The sequence below is a fragment of the Marmota marmota genome, unplaced genomic scaffold (assembly GCF_001458135.2).
Source record: "Marmota marmota marmota unplaced genomic scaffold, marMar, whole genome shotgun sequence".
NCBI classification, from domain to species: domain Eukaryota; kingdom Metazoa; phylum Chordata; class Mammalia; order Rodentia; family Sciuridae; genus Marmota; species Marmota marmota.
This window is the reverse complement of record NW_026000101.1, coordinates 3829439-3846013: the sequence shown is the minus strand read 5'-3', so window position 1 is coordinate 3846013 and position 16575 is coordinate 3829439. Positions and strand designations below refer to the sequence as shown.

The following is a 16575-nucleotide window of genomic DNA, read 5'->3' as shown; positions in this document are numbered from 1 at the left end:
CCCCCCCCCCCCCACACACACACCCTTTCCCCACAAACGAGATGAACAGGAAAAGCAGTGAAATAAAATGTGGCTGTGGTTATCTCTCCAGACCCGGCAGGTTGCAGATGGAACCTCTGGTTCCAGCCCGCGAGGAAGGTGCTGGTCCTGCCTTATGGTTTGGGGGTTCGGTGGGCATTTTCGGAAAGGCATGAGCTTTGTGGGGAGACTGAAGCCTGAGCTGGCCTGGTCCCCAGCCAGCTGGAGCCTTTTCGTACTGAACCCCGGATTCGATGCAGGGGGAGGGAGCGGCCCTTCTGCCGGCAAGCGAGAGGGTGCTCCTGGTCCTAGCTGAACCCGGAGGTCGGATCTGAGGCTGGACCCTAAGCAGTTAGAATCTGATGTTTTATCCGGGATGAAGCCAGCACACACATCTGTTCGGTCCTTCGTGGGGACACTTTGAGGAATGGAAGGAGGCGATCGTGGAGGGGCGGGGAGAGCCCTGGGCAAGTTGTGCCTGTAAGGTCTGTGGAGGCGACGCGCCCGCAGGGATGAGCGAGGAGAAACTCTGGCGGTCCCGATAAATTCTAGAGAAACCGAGGACCAGAGGGGACTCCAACGAAGCCTGTGGGAGCAGGGAGTCAGCGCCGCTGAGCGGTGGCGCAGGTGGCCGGATGAGGCTGGAGGCTGAGCTGCGTGCACCTAGCAGCTAACGACACTGATGCCAGACGCCCGCCCTCCCTGGGGATCCCTCCCAACCCACAAAAAGGGGGCGTCTGAAAAGGGGTGGCTCGTTTAGAGGAGCAGTGCATTGTCTCTCCAGACCCGGTACAGCCAGTTTCCCGTGTGGGGCAGTAGCGGTTTGGCTCCGATAGACTTGTACCCTTCCGTGTAGCATTAAGTGCAGTTCCACAACTGGGCAAGACTCTGAAGGGACTTTTCCTCCGCTCGCTCCTGTAACGTTCTTACATCTTTGAATGTATGTGGAAGTTTACTTCTCCCAGGAAGAGCCTCCCTGTCCCAGCACTTGTTCACAGTCAGCCTGGCCGAAGAAGAACAAGCCCACCTGCCATTGTGATTCCAGGGGATCTGTTTCCTTGTCTTTGTTCTGATTAGAGTTCACTTAAGCATCACACTTTCCTTCCTGGAAGTGTTCCCAACTTAATTAGACATTCCCTCTTTCTCCCAGATACAGATCATTTTTGGACATGTTACTATAAAATTTTATTGATCAATGTTGAGATCAATAAAATTTTATAGTAACATGTCCAAAAATGAGCTGTATCTGGGAAGTTTTACTCTATTTATTTTATTTTTTTAGATCTAGACTTGTATGTGCTGAATAGCACTCTGCTGCTAGCTGTTTCCTCCCCAGTTTGACCCTTGGCTCTTTAAGAGCATCTTCTACTTTGGGTGAGGGCACTAAGAGTCACGTGGGCCCTGAAATTACTTTGGACCGACCAACAAAATTAATCCTGAGCCAGGAAAAAAAATAAAACCAATACAGCCTAGGTGTCCTGATTCCTCAACTAACAGACAGTGCGGTGAGGTTCATTCCAGTTTCTTTCTGGGATGCTGAGATGCTATCATGAGAGGGATGGTTGGGCATCAAGATGGGACAAACATTTTGAAATCCCCATTATCTCATAGTTCTGGCATGACAGTTGGCACAGCTTCCTGCCTGCAGAGTTCCAAGTAGTGTGGTCAGAATTTATTTCACTTTCATAAGTGGCTTGTTCCGACTCAGTAGCCTCAGGATCTCTGGTAAATAAGGTGAAGCAGGTTGTCTTCATTGTCAAGGGAGGGGAAACATGAACCCCTGGTCATTTTATTTCTAAAACTTTCCATGTTTATTATGGGACTAACCATTAAATGTCATTTTAAAAAAAATGCTAACACTTTGGACTTGGTAGTTATTATTTTAATTATTGTCTAGATGTTGTTCTTACAGATTGGTGGGTTCTTAAAATCCCCATGTCCCAGATTTCTATCACAGTTGTTATTACTGTTCTCTGCTTATTAGGGTAATGAGGAATGTTTCTAATAAAGGTGAAATTGAATTTTGGTGGAGGTGTGTTGAGGGATTTTTAATAGTGAGCATCTTCTCAACACTGGTAGACTTGATGTGCAGTTTTTTGTTTTTGTTTTTCTATTTGTGTGTGTTGGGGGGTGGTAATGGGGATTGAACTCAGGAGCTCTCTACCACTGAGGTACATCTCCAGATAGGGTCTCATGAAGTTGACCATGTTGTCCTTTAACTTTTGATTCTTCTGCCTCAGCCTCCCAAGCAGCTGGGATTATAGGCAGAAGCCCCAGCACCTGGCAGAATTGATACTCTGTCTCCAGTTAACTTCTGGAATGGCCACTCTTTGATCTTAAAAAAAAAAAAAAAAAGGAGTCTCCACTTTTTTAGATAATTGATCAGGGACCCTGTGCTAGTGACTGGGAATTTAAAGCAATTGGTCAGCATACTTAGGAGGCTTAACAATTTTAGCAAGTCTTGATAGAGATGGTATCATTTTCTTTATGTGCAAATTCATACCCAGAGGTAGATTTCCTGTGAAACTTTAAAAAGAAAAGGTGAAAAAAACAACTTAAGCTTGAGGTCCCTTCAGTGGCACCAGCCTCACCCAGCAATCCTTTGGGTGGCTTATGGCAGAGGGAGGCACAGCTCCATACACTGTGATGGGAGATAAGGTAACCCCTCTTTTTAATATATCCCTTCTGTATAAGATGATCCTCTCTATGAACATATGCGGTTACTATTCAGATTTTGGACATTTACCCTCCAAACACATTTTTTAGGAATACATTATAGGAAAGTTTAAATCATCCCTGTCCTAAAAGGAAGAACTGTCTCAAAGAGATAGTTTGTCTGATTTTTCTATAGTATGTGATTGACTAGAAGTACTTAAGAGATGGAGGGCTCTAAGTGACAGAATACCTGCTCTGAGGTGTAGTGAATGGCCACATGGCCTTCCTGCCGTGGGGAGTTTACTGTGACTAAATTCTGTGGTCTTCCCATAGGCAGTTCAGGATTTTGCCACCAGGTACATCAATAGAATGTAACTGGAGTTTGTTTCCATCAAACAAACTCAGCAGTCTCATAGTACTGAAGGCCATGTGGGAGATGCCACTCTGTAGGCACATGCTGCTGGCATCCTTGTCCAGGCAGAAGACCCCGATGGTGATGAGAAAATGGATGGAGCTTCCCTTAAGTGGATTTGAGGGGTTGAGTTTTGTTGTCTATTTTGTCTTCTGTGCTGACCAGAGGGAGTCAGGAACGTCAAGGAAGGGGGTGGAGCTGTAGAACACAGTGGGGAATGTCACTGTGTTTTGAACCCTTTTATCTTAGGTGTGGGCAGGGGTGTTGTGGATGATTTTGTTGCTTGATTGGAGCAGATCAGGTAAACAGAGCCAAATATATAGACACTGTAGTTATTTATGGCTGTGGTGTTGCCCAAGCTTCTTAACCGCTGGCCAAGTTCTCCCTAAGATCTTGAGCATGTCACAAAATTGGAGTCTTAGTTGGGAACAGTGTGACATGCCTGTAATCCTCGTGACTCAGGAGGTGGAGGCAGGAGGATCGCAAGTTCAAAGCCAGGCTCAGCAACTAAATGAGGCCCTAAGCTATTTAGCGAGACCCTGTCTCAAAATAAAACATAAAAAGGACTGCAGTTGTGGCTCAGTGGTTAAGCGTCCCTGGTTCAGTCCCTAGTATAAAAACCAAACCAAAAAAAAAAAAATTAAAAAAAAATGGTATCTTAGTTTACTCATCTATAAAGATGGGGATACCAAAAACATCTCTTTTCCAACACATGTGTTAAATGAGATGTAGACCAAAGACTGTTGTATGTGTTTGTGCTTTTAAATTAACCAACCTCTTCTTTGATCTTTATGAGTGGTACAAATGATAAGCAAGCTGTTTTTAAAGTTAACATTTTAAATGCCAGCAGTTGAGGAGCAAGTCATTTTTCATCCCTCAGACTGATCCAGCAGCCTTGACTATGGAGGTTCTCCAGGCCTGCACCCCCCCACCCCAATCCTCTCCTATTGACCCCAGTGTATCTGGTGACATCCTCCCTTCCCCTTACTCTTTTCGTTTTTTTATTTTTGGTGCTGGGGATTGAACACCCAGGGATCCCGCTAAATTGCTGAGCCTGGCCCTGAACTTGGGATCCTCCTACCTCCTGAGTTGTTGGGATTACAGGCGTGTACCACCATGTTCTCTGTTCTTCCCCTTATTCCCCTTATTCTTAAAGCAGTTGCATTTAAAGCAGTTATGGTAATTTCTTCCACTTTTCTTGCCCCCTATATGAACTTTCAGTGTTTGATATCATTCCTTATTAGGTAAATGGACCCCAGTTTTTAGGACTGTAAACCTGTGCTTTAAGTTCATCAGTGACCCATGGTGTGATGGATGCCATTGTACTCTTCTTCCCATACTAGTGGGGATTTTCTGCAAGTTTTAGTAGCCAGGGATTTGCAAGTTGACTGTTTTCTAAATCAGGAATGTGGATTAAAATATAAAGTAATAACTTGCAATGAAGGTTTTAAAATGTTTGTTTTTTTTTAAACTGGGGATTGAACCCAGGGGTGCTCTGCCATTGAGCTATATCTCCAGCCCTTTTTATTTTATTTTGAGATAGGATCTCACTAAATTACTTGAGGCTGGCCTTGAACTTGTGATCCTCTTGCCTTAGCCTTCGACGTATCTGGAATTACAGGTGTGTACCACTGTGCTGGGCTGAAGGCTGAAGTATAAAAGGTTATAAAAGGTTTTCGGAAGAATCTGAGAAACCTAGTCAATCCAGTCCACTTTGTCTTATCATTTGATTTCTGACAGATTTGCCTAGAATTTGTTCCTGGGATGGATGATTTTTTTTTTTTTTTTTGGTAGTGCTGGGGATTAGAACCCAGGGCCTTGTATATATGCAAGGCAAGCACCCTACCAACTGAGCTATCTCCCCATCCCGAGGATGGATGATTTTTGTAGCACCATGCTGAGGTGGCTGGACATAGCAGAAACACTGAGTTCATTCTTCAGCATTAGAAGTCATTCTTTAGAAAATAACACAGAAAAACTATCCTCCACTCTTGGCCCAAACCTCTTCACCAAATGGAAGGATCCCGTCAGTGCTGTGGTCCTGGGCTAGGAGAAGTCTGTACATTTAACGAATTTTGTCCAGTTGAAAAAGTAGCCAGGGATCTGCAGCAGTGTGATTGAAAAAGTAGAAAACCATAGCGCACAGCCCAGTTCGTGGTGCCTCTGTGCAGAGTTTTCTTTTCAGTTAGTGTCAGGTGGGGGGAAATTCCCCCTCAAAACGTCTGTGGAAAGGGACTGTCCAGCTCAGGTCTAGCACTCCATTGTCTACACCCTGCGCCAGACATTTGGTTTCCTGGGAATCTCCGCTGTTTACTTGGATGTGTGGTTCTGTCAGTCCCAGCGTTACCCAGGGAATCCTGAGCCCTGACACAAATGTCAGGATCACACCTTTGAGGAGCTTGGATTCTGGCTTTAAACCACCTGTCGTGGTGATGCCAAACGGAGCTTGACAACTTCCTGCCTCAAGGCACAAGCCTATAGTGGATCCTGAGTACTTCCCCACCAGCCCACGTGTGCTATCCTGGTAAGGAAATGCACCCTGGACAAAGGTCCCCAGGGGAATTCTTAAGTAAGCTAATAAATCCGGAATTGCCAGCCTTAGGTCTCGAGGGATTTCATATCTGGAACTCAGAGGCAATCCACAACAGGTCTCTGGATACTGCTGAGCTTTCTGCCTTGTGAAAACCCTAAATTCATCATCTGCTACCTGCAATTGGTGAGAAATTGAACGAATGTTTGAAGATAGGTAATGCAGGTCCAGAAATATCAGCCTTCCTCCAAACTATGTAAAGACAAATTATTGCTTTGCACATACTTTAGCAAGGAACTGGCTTAATGCATCGGGCTGCTATGACAAAATACCATAGAGTGGATAGCTTAAAAACCACAGAAAGTTATGTCTCACAGTTCCCAAGGCTTGGAAAATGTAAGCTCTAGGCACTGGCACGTTTGTTTAGGGTGAGGGCCCACTTTCTGGTTCACAGGTGACACCTCATTGTGTCCTCAATAGTAGAAGGGGTAAAGAATCTCTGCAACCTTTTTTTCTTTTTTAAATGAGGGCATTAACCCCAGTTTCTAGGTCTCTACTTATAAAACCTAATCACCTCCCAGGTTCCTCACCTCTTAATTCCATCATTCAGACTACAGTAGGGACCTTAAGACAGTACCTGGAGTTGGTTGGGTGTGGGCTTTAGAAATTTGCCAGGATTTTCAGGTTTTAGTCTTTTGTAGGTTAGAAAAAGAGGGACTTCACATAACCAGAGAGTCCTGCCGTGTGCATGTGGCTGCCACCCATACCACACCAAATTCCAGGGAGAGGGTGAAGGTGAGGGATCTTCAGGAGGCCATCCATGCCCATGGCCCGTTCCTGAGGGTCTGTGGAGAGCCCGAGGGACTAGGACTGAGCTAGTGCAGTGCTTCCAGTAGCAGAGACCCCAGTGGAACTTGCTAACCCCAAGGCAAGGGACAGGGGGACACTACCTGCCCTTCCTCCACCCTGCAGCTAGCTGCCAACTCCGTCTCCAGTTCAAAGCTCTGCCAGTGCCCGCCTGAGCCCGGCACCTGGGTGAAGTACAAGGAAGGCCAAACCACACTTTCCTGGCAGCAGGTAGCTGCCAGCTTTCAGCCCCTGTCCCAGTGCTTCTGATGGTGTCAGCCCACGTTATTGTGACATCATGTCTTTGGTGGAAGAACACCGAAACCTACCTTATATGGAGCAGTGCCTCACTCTTTTTTTTTTTTTTTTTGGTATAGTGTACAAACAGACAAATACAATACACCATTGTTTAGCTATTTTTATGTGAGGATTTGTAGGAGTGATTTTCCCCAAAGGAATACATTTTAGTTCATATTCTAGAAAAGTCTAGTATTTAACAACCCTGAATTCAAAAGTTTTTTTTTTTTGCATGTGAATTAAAATCAAGGGTCTTTGTGCCATGTGCTGTGTGATTCCAAAGCTATATTTAGCTTGGCAAATTATTGTTTTGCATCAGAACATTTTTACCCTTGCAAAGGATAGCAAGAATTCCCCTCTGATACAATTACAGGTGAGCAGAATTCATTTGAGGAAGAAAATGAACAAACCCTACTGGCAACTTAGATCACATCCAAAGCACTGTGATAATTCCCATTTGGGATCATTTTTCCTTTAGAGAAAAGTTTGGATCAGGGTCAAGTGCAGCTCAGAGATGGCCCTGGAGAGCAGGAGGCCTTGCTTTTGCACGCATTCACAGTGTGTACTGTGTTTTAAAATATTCTTTTCATCTTATGCTTCGTTACCAAAGCAATCCACAGCGTCCAAAGGATAACCGATGTTCTGGTGGGAACCGCACAGGGGTGTTGAGATAGGGGAAGGAAAAAGAGAAGTTATCAATTGAAATGGACTGAGTTTTCTCATTGGGGGAGGAGCTATGGGGAAGGAAAAAGGAATAACAATTTTTTGAGTGCCAGATACCAACTTGCCCAGCCCTACCTTCAGCTCCCAGGCAGGTTGTGCCTGTCAGTGCGCCACCTGGAGGCCGGGGAGGAAGGAAAGAAAGTTCCAGGCTGGGCAAGGGAGGTGGCATACACCCTGCCACCTTCCTTTTTGCCCCCCATGGTCCCTGCTTCTCTATTCTTACTCAGATCCTTTGATTCCACCACCCTGGAGGCACCTCTGCCCGCGGACACCTCGCCTGCCTTCCCTCTTCTTCTCTTTTGCTTTAAAGCCTGGTCCAGAACATCTGGAACTATTTTTCTCTTCATCTCCCCTGCCCTTTAGCCTCCTCTTCTTCCTTTGGTGAGCTGAAAATCCAGAAAGTGAAACCAGGCTGCTTATTGTGTATTGAATGCAAAAAAAAAAAAAGTTTCAAAATGAAATTACATCCAATAAAGAATCTCAGTTCTTAACCCCCAGTTCTAAAAGCCCTCTTGAGAATTGCCACAAATATCTCCACCTACTTTCTTGTTTTACTCTGATTAAACTTGCTTTTGTTCAAGGTCCGGAATTCTAACACAAGAGTTGTTTCTTGTTCTTCTTGTGTGCTTCTGCTTTCTTTGATTGTTGCTATTATGACGATCATGTTTATTTTATTTTATCTTATGGTAATGGGGTTTGGACTCGGAGGTGCTCTACCACTGAGCCACATCCCCAGTCATTTTTATTTTGTATCTTGAGACAGGGTCTCACTAAGTTGCCCAGGCTGGCCTCAAACTTTCAATCCTCTTGCCTCAGCCTCCCAAGTCACTAGGATTTCAGTTACGCGCCACCTCACACAGCATGTTCATTACTTGGTACTGGGGATTGAACTCAAGGACACTCAAGCACTAAAGCCACACCCCCAGCCCTGTTTTGTATTTTGAGACAGGGTCTCACTGATTTGCTGAGTACCTTGCTGTTTCTGAGGCTGGCTTTGAACTCACAATCCTCCTGTTTTAGCCTCCCAAGCTGCTGAGATCACAGGTGTGTGCCACTGCACCCAGCTTTATTTTTGAGACAGGCTGTCTGTAAGTAAATTGGCCAGGCTGACCTTGAATTTTTGGATCCTCCTTCCTCAACCTCCTGAGTAGCTGGGATTACAGGCATGTGTACCCATACCCAGCTAAAATGTCAGTCTTAAAGGTATTTTAAATGACTGAAAGAAAATTGAAGGTCAGGGTGCCTGAGAGATGGTGTGCTATGCTATTTGTTATTGTATGCTATTTGTATGCTTGAATGCTTGCTGTGGGCCAGGTACATCTTATGTTGGCCTCACAACCACTCTGTATTTGGGTAGGTTTAACCCAAAACTTTAAAGATGAAGACATTGCCACTGGGAAAGGTGAGATGAGTAGGGTCAAGTCCAGGCTTATATTTCGCCCTTACTCTGGTTCTGTGCTGGCTGAGAATAGGTGCAGAGACAGCTGTTAAGAGGAAGGAAGACAGACTGAACCAGGAGTTTTTGCCTCCAGTATGGTTAAGTTATTCATTCTAACCGCCTGAATATCAGTTGCCCCTGGGGCTTAGTTTCTTAATTTGACTTTATGTATTTATTTTGTTTAGAACTGGGGATCCAACCCAGGGCCTGGCAGGTGCTAGGCAAGCTCTCTGCCACTTCTGCAAGGTCCATTAAACCCTCTTTGTCCCAAATGTCACTTCTCAAAATCTGCCTGGAAAAATCATTATACAATGACTCTTGCAAATACCAGTTCCTGAAGCTGAAGGGACAGTGCATCCAAACCAAGCAGAGTCTGTAGGAAGAGAGGAAAAATAATGCAATGGGGGTACAATTTAGTTAAGCCTTGGCTTTAACACCAGTTCATTTTTATCCACAGATTGTGATCAAACTTCTTTCAATAGGTGTAACTTGGACAAGAGTTACAAATTTGTCTATTTTTTCAGTGAGTTCAATCTTCCATAGAGTAGATACTCTTTGGTTCAGGGTGAGTTTAGGTTGCTTCCTGATGATCATGAATATTTATTGAAAGTCAGGCCCTGTTGTATGTGCCATGTAAGGATGGTCACCTTTAACCCCTGTGACAACCTCAGAGGGAGAAACCCTTATAATTTTTATTGTTACAGATGGAAGACATTGAGGACAGAAATTTAGGACCAGGGAACATAGCTAGTTTGGAAAGCCAGGATTTGAATCCCTTAGTCTGGCTTTTTAATATATTGTCTACATAATTACCCTCTTCATTCTGCCCTCTTGCTACTTAATATAGGCAAAGCTTGCCCTTCCTTCCTTCCTTCCTTCCTTCCTTCCTTCCTTCTTTTTTTCTCTGTGCTGGGGATTGAACCCAGGGCCTTTGTGCATGCAAGGCAAGCACTATACCAACTGAGCTATATCCCAGCCCACCCTTTCCTTTTACTGTGGCTGGAGATGTGAATCTCTGTCCATAAACAAAAACTACGCTCAGAACCAAATCACACGGCATTTAATAATTTATCTAAATTAATTTTGTCTCTTTTGGGAGTTTGAGGCAGGAGGATTGCAAGTTGAAGGCTAGTCTTAGCAACTTAGTGAGACCCTAAGCAAATTAACCTGTCTCAAAATAAAAAATAAAAAGAGCTGCAAGAATAGCTCAGTGGCAAAGCATCTCGGAGTTAATACCCAGTACCAAAAAAAAAAAAAAAAAAATTAAAAAGTTTAATTTTTGTCTCCAAGCCTTGATGCTGTCCAACTAACAGAAAATTTAACCTGAGTAACTTTAAGAACACAACTTTGCAAGTATATTCAGGACCTGAGGTTTTGGAAGGTGTGCCGTTGAGAGAGGGGGCATCCATCACCGGTTTGCTGTCCAGTCCTTGATGTGCATAATAAGACTTGGGCTACTGTCATGTATAACTAAAAAGAACAAATTAAAAAAAAGTTTTAAAAAGACAGTAGAATGAATCGGACATAACTTTCCTGTGTTCATGTATGAATACACACCTGTGTAACTCCACATCATGTACAACCACAAGACTGGGAAGTTATATTCCATGTATATGCGGTATGTCAAAGTACGTTCTACTGTCATGTATAACTAAGAACATATTGAAAAATTAAAAAAAAACAACAACTATAACATAAGACTTGGGCGAGCCGAGGTACCGGGTTCGTTCCATAACACATGTCTACATTGCCTTGGCCTCCTTCTGTCCACATGGTCAAGTTTGAGGCTATCTGCTAGCCCTTGCAGATGTGGGTCAAGACATTGGACTCCTTGGGAGGTCTGGGGACCTGGAGCCTAGGCCTCCTCTTTGAAGTCTTGCCATTTCTCTTAGGAGCCTTCAGGGAACAGAGACAAACACCCTCAGGGGAGGGAGAAAGGACCCTTTCTAGAACACCCTGCATAACCTCATTGGTGGCTTAGATTTTTCATGAAAGCCGGGAAGAACCTGGATTCCTGGATATCAGAGCCCAGAAGTGAGCAGTCAGCAGCCGAGCTGCCTATCTAAGGAGGAAGAAGGTGGAAATAATGTGAAGGAAGATAATGTTTATGATAAAAACAACAACAGCAGCTCAGGACAATAATTTTTGAAAGCCAAAGGAGAAAAGTCAGCTCAATCCTCCAGTGGTGAAGGGCCTGTCTTGCCTGACCTCTGAGCCCAACTAGGTCTGGAACACAGTGGCCCTTGAATGCCCTGTGGTGATTGGCTGAGGGTGTCTGAGGGTCCAAGTGGTCCATTCACTTGAAGAGCATCCAGTGGGACAAGGCTGGGTGGTGGGTGGTGTGTCCTCAGTGGAGGCTGTGGGGCTGTGATGTGTAGGAAAGGACATGGGGGAAGGGTTGCTTCCTGCAAGGCAGCTCTGACCCTGGGGCTGGGGCAGTTCCTTCTTTACCACACCCCTCATCCAAGGAATCAATCCCAAGCTGTTCTTCTGGCTCAGCCCTGTCCAGGGTGGAAGCAACCCCTCCCCATATGTAGTTTTGCCTCAGTGACTCCGCGATAAGGGACATGGTGGATGCCTGGACTTGTCTTCTGCTATTCCGAGAGCTGGATATGGGAGCCCCCACACAGGACGGGCTTGAGGTCCCAAAGACGTACTTTTCTTGGAGTTTGATGTTTCCTCTTGCTTCCATGGCTGTTGGAAAGGGCATGTCCGGAGAGTGACCTGCGGATTGCGCTGCTGTGAGTGAACCCAGCAGTGACAGCCTCTAAAGGCTTGTTCCCTGCAGAGGGCTGCCGTGTCACACCAGCAGAATGACTTTCTGGTGAAGGATCAGCTTTGGGACATTCGTGACAGCAGTGTGACCTACCTGAAGGATCAACGGAGGCGTGGTAGGGAAAAGGCATTCCTATGACAGACATCTGTTCTGGTGTTTTGTTTGTTTGGTTTTCGTGCTGGGGATGGAACCCAGGGCCTCCCACATGCCCAGCGTGTGCTCTACCACTGAGCTGCAGCTCCAGCCTCTTCTAGTTTTTGCCTTCTGTTTGCTTGTTTTCTCATTCTAATTGTGGCCAAATACATCACGATATAAAATTCATCATCTAATTTTAAGGGTATAAGTCTGTGGCATTGAGTGCATTCACATTGTGGAGCCACTGTCACCACCACTGTCCCCTCACAGAATGCTCTTGGTTTGCAAAACTGAAACTCTTCCCATTGAACAGCTCCCCCTTCCCCCTTCTCCAGCCCCTGGTGACCACCCATCTACTCTGTGTCTCTATGAATTTGTCCACCCTAGAAACCTAACGTAAGTTCGATCACTAGTGCTCGTCCTTTAGAGACTGCCTTCTTTCACTCCACATGATGTCTTGGAGATTTATCCATGGTGTAGCTATGTCAGAATTACTTTCCTTCTAAAAACAGGACAATATGGGTTCTGTCTCTAGCACTGAGGGAAAAAATAGAGAGAAGGAAAGAAAGAAAAGCTGAATAAGATTCCATTTTTGTGTGTGTGTGCGTGTGTGTACACCACATTTTTAAGTCCATTCATCCACTTGTTGGTCAGTTGCGTGCTTCCGTCTTTTGTCTTGCCCTTGTTTTGAGAGGCGTGCTGTATCCATCCCTGAGCTCCTCAGGGGATCAAAAGAATTCTCTGCAGGTGTTTTGAAGGAGTTCACTATTTCTAGGAAAAAACACAAAGTTCAAATAATGAGAAAAAGTAAATTATGGTGCAGAAATTATAGAATGTGAGACGCCAGTTTTGCTAGGATCTAGGTGCAGATTTGGCTTGGAGTTTTGGGGAAGAAGATGGTTTATACAGAGCATAGATTGAAATTCAGGATTCCAGAGTTAGGTAACAAGCTCATACCCTGGCTTTGTCACTTCTATGTATGTTACTGTGAGAACCTTTGTAAGCCTTGGTTTCCTCATCTGCAAAAGGGGGATGCAGTACTCACATCCTAGAGTTTTTGGGAGGAATAAGTGATAAAATGTAGGTAAAGAGTTTAACAGAGAGCCTGGCACCTGGTAAGCACTCAGTACTTAGAATATAGAGGAAGCAACATTTTGCCTACTTAATGTCATTCTGTATGGCTCTTTTTAATAGCCTTCTTATCTTCATAATATGACCTGAAACATTAGTATCTGTTTTTGCTGCAGTTTTCCAAGTGTTCGGGTTTCCTATTCTGTCTTTACTACTTTACCTACCCTTAAAATTATGGTAAGGGTAGTTTTTGAGACTCATTATCAAGTAAAGAGATAGCTCTTTGTTTTTATCATATGACTGATAATCAATAAATACAGCCTGACTTTCTTATCATTGGGAGGATACAGAATGAGGAAGAAAAACTGTTAGTCTAATGTTCATCTAGTTCATATGACTGACCTGACCGGAAGGGAGCTTGCTTTCTCAAACTCTGTTCAGGCTAGAGAGAGTGAGAGGCTAGGGTCCAGTCTCTTGGGTGGACAGTGACTTCGTGGCTCTTCCCGCAGTAAAGACTTCATATTTAGATTATTTGAAGTTATAAAATACTCTTTTTTTATTAATAATTAAGAAACATTTTTATCCTACTTTTTTGGGGGGAGGGGGTGCTGGGGATTGAACCCAAGGCCTTATGCATGCTAAGGACGTGCTAACCCTGAGCTGTAACCCCAGCCCAAGAAAACTTTTTAAAGTTATAAATAAAGTAAAATTAAATAACTTTGAAGGAGACATTTTGCTGCTAATGCATGCCTTAAAGTATTCTAGAAGTGAAGTTTAAGACACATCATCTGGCTGACGCATTACTTAACCTATTCTTGTTTGTTGGCTTGGTATTTCCCACTCTGGAGTTCATGGACTTCAAGGCAGTTGAGTCCATTATTAGCGAGGAGAAAAAAACATCTGAGTCTCCCCAGCCCCAACAATAGATTTTTTTTAAAAAAATGCGTTGTACACAGTCCCCTTTCAAAAGGCACTTGGGGGGTGGGTGGGTGTGAACGGAGGAATTTCCTCCTCCACCCTGCTGTTGCTAAGCTGTAAGCTAATATTGTGAGAGAGAAGAAATACCCAGGTCTCAACTTTCCTGGGGACTAAGCTCTGTATTTTTGTTTACTGGTGTTAGTTGTAGACTTCTTTCTCAATGGTGTGTTGAAGCTGAATGGATTGTACCAGAATCGGCAGACTTCTGAGCTTTGCTTAGATTAGTGTGGGGCCCCTCAGACACCTCACTGGGGCCCTTTCTGCACCCCCCGCCCCCACCCCATGGTTTTCTGGCTTTGTCTATTAACATTTCTGATCAAGAATTTCTTCTAAGTTGAGGATTGTCCAACCTCTCTGAAGTGGGAAGCGTGATGATGTGCTGCCTTGACATTTATTTTTATATTTGTCATTAGAAGTGAAAATGAAACTGGGATATCTGTTTTATCTATTTATTTGGATGCTTTTTGCCCAAATCTCCTGACAGTGATGAGGTGGTTAAGGTTGAAACCACTTGTGTGTCCTGTAGGCAAGTGAGGATTTAGCGAGCGAGAATTTCCCGACAGGGTTTAAATTCTCACTTGCTTATGTTCCAGACTTTTTGATAGGACCATAACTTAGAGTATCCGTAGAACTTGGGGCAGGCGGAATTACATGGGATGGCTAATCCTCTTGAGTTTATATTTTCTTCAATACACTTTCGTGATGGGTTGGTTAAGAAGGACAAAGTCTCCACCAGATTTCACTTGGCTGATTTTTGTGTTTTGGTTCATTTCCTGTTTTCCTGATTAGGCTTCTGTAACTCTCCCGTTTAAAGGGGCAGCTGAGGAGCATGGAAAGGGTTTGGGTGGTGGCGGAGTTGCTGAGGGCAATGACAGTGGCCTTGGTAACACTTCCTGGTGATGGTGAGTTGATGGACACCCCCCAGTACCGGAGATTGAACCCAGGGCCTCGGAGATTGAACCCAGGGCCTCGTGCGTGCTGGGCAAGTGATCTACCACTGTGCCACACCCCTAGAAGCCCTCCATTCCATGTTCTTGATGGAGCCGTACTGTGGTAATGACAGCTTCCACCTGATCCAGCTGCTCCTCAGATCTGTGTCTTTGAGGGGACAAATGCCTGGAGATATAGCTATGACCCAGTGACTCCCAGTGGTCACTTCCATGCATCAGTCTCCTCCTGCTCTGATTTTTCAGAAGGATGCAAACATGACTCAGAGGTAATTTTACAAGAACTTTTACTGGTTAAATCATAATCAAGTGACTGTTTCCATTCTCCTAATGTCACTTGATTAAGTCAAGGGTGCCCACCCTTGATTGCCCTGACTCACGGAGGGAGGCTGCCAGCTAAGGAATGGCAAGGCTGGAGAGGAAGAGGGTTGGCCTCATCCTCACCCCACGGGCATCCTGGCAGACTCCAGAGAGGGAAGCACCAGATTGTGACTCCTAGCAGAGTGACTAACCTCGCACAAAACCCACTGCGGAAGCACTTTCACCTACTTTAAATCCGTTCATGTTCCCCTAAAAGGACGTTTTTGTACATAAAGAAACTGAGTTTCAGAGAAGCTAAAGGAGTGGCTCAAAGTCACACACTTGCATCTGACAAAATTCCAGAAGGATACAGACTGCCAAATTGGGGGAGCAGAAGAGAGAAACTTTTCACTATTGTTTGAGTAGTTCAGCAAAAATTTGACAATTTTTAAAATAGTAATTTTTTTCCTGGGAACCTAAAATTCTGTTTATTATGTTTGTAATTATTATTCACATTTTAGAAAATGTAAGAAGGACCTTATCAATCCTTTATTGAATCTTCTCATTTTTATAGACCAAAAAATTAAGACACGTGTAATTTGGTCGATGTGATAGCTGGGTGGTGGTAGAAAATCTATTTCAAAACTTCATAGAGTATATGGGACGGGTGAAGTTTTGTGTTCTCCTTACTGCGTATTTAGCTGCCTGAATGAACTCAGATGACTACAGGCTGTGCTGCTCGGGAGGGTCCTGATATTTGACCTTGGGGTCTGTGACCTCAGGTCAGAACATGCACTTTTTTCATACCTGCTTGAACCTTGGAGGTGTGTGTTCTTCTCTTTCCTTTCCCTTCCTCCTCTCCCTCCCTTCCTTTTTCTTTTTGGTTCCACCCAGCTGCACTCCCAGTCCTACATTCTTACATTTAAGCAGGGGCTGCCTGACTTAGGGAAACCTCTGCTCTCCTTCTCTGGCCTCCCCTCCTCATGGCCCCTGTGGACCCAGTCTGTTTTTTCTCTAATGTCTTTAACAGTCAGTAGCTCAGCTCGCTTTCTCACATTCTGATAGTGCTCACCTGGATGGACCCTAGTCCTCTGTAATTCCTCCTTTTTTACCCACATCAGTTATTTTTAGTTTAGGAATTTTTCTGTCCAGTGACTGCCCTGTTCACTGGTGCTTAGAGAGGGCATATTTTCACATTATTTAGGCACTGTCATGGGTGGTTTGGCTAAAACTTGGTCTGTAAAATTCTCCTAGGATGATCTAGTTTTATCAAATGGTAAAATCTTGGTGTTTTAGAGGCACCCGTGCTCTGTCCATCACTGTTCAAATGGACTTCATGTACATTCCTTATAAATGTACAAGATCTGTAAGATCATTTCAGTAGAAAAATCTGACAACTTGTGATTTTCTTGCTAATATATATATATATATATATATATATATATATAT

The 16575-nt window shown here is 44.3% G+C and overlaps 1 protein-coding gene across 4 annotated transcripts in view; it reads left to right on the top strand.

Moving 5' to 3' along the window:
* Nucleotides 1–16575, top strand: part of Palm2akap2 (PALM2 and AKAP2 fusion) — a 456764-nt gene that overhangs the window by 352288 nt on the left and 87901 nt on the right. The gene's annotated exons all lie outside the window — the stretch shown is intronic.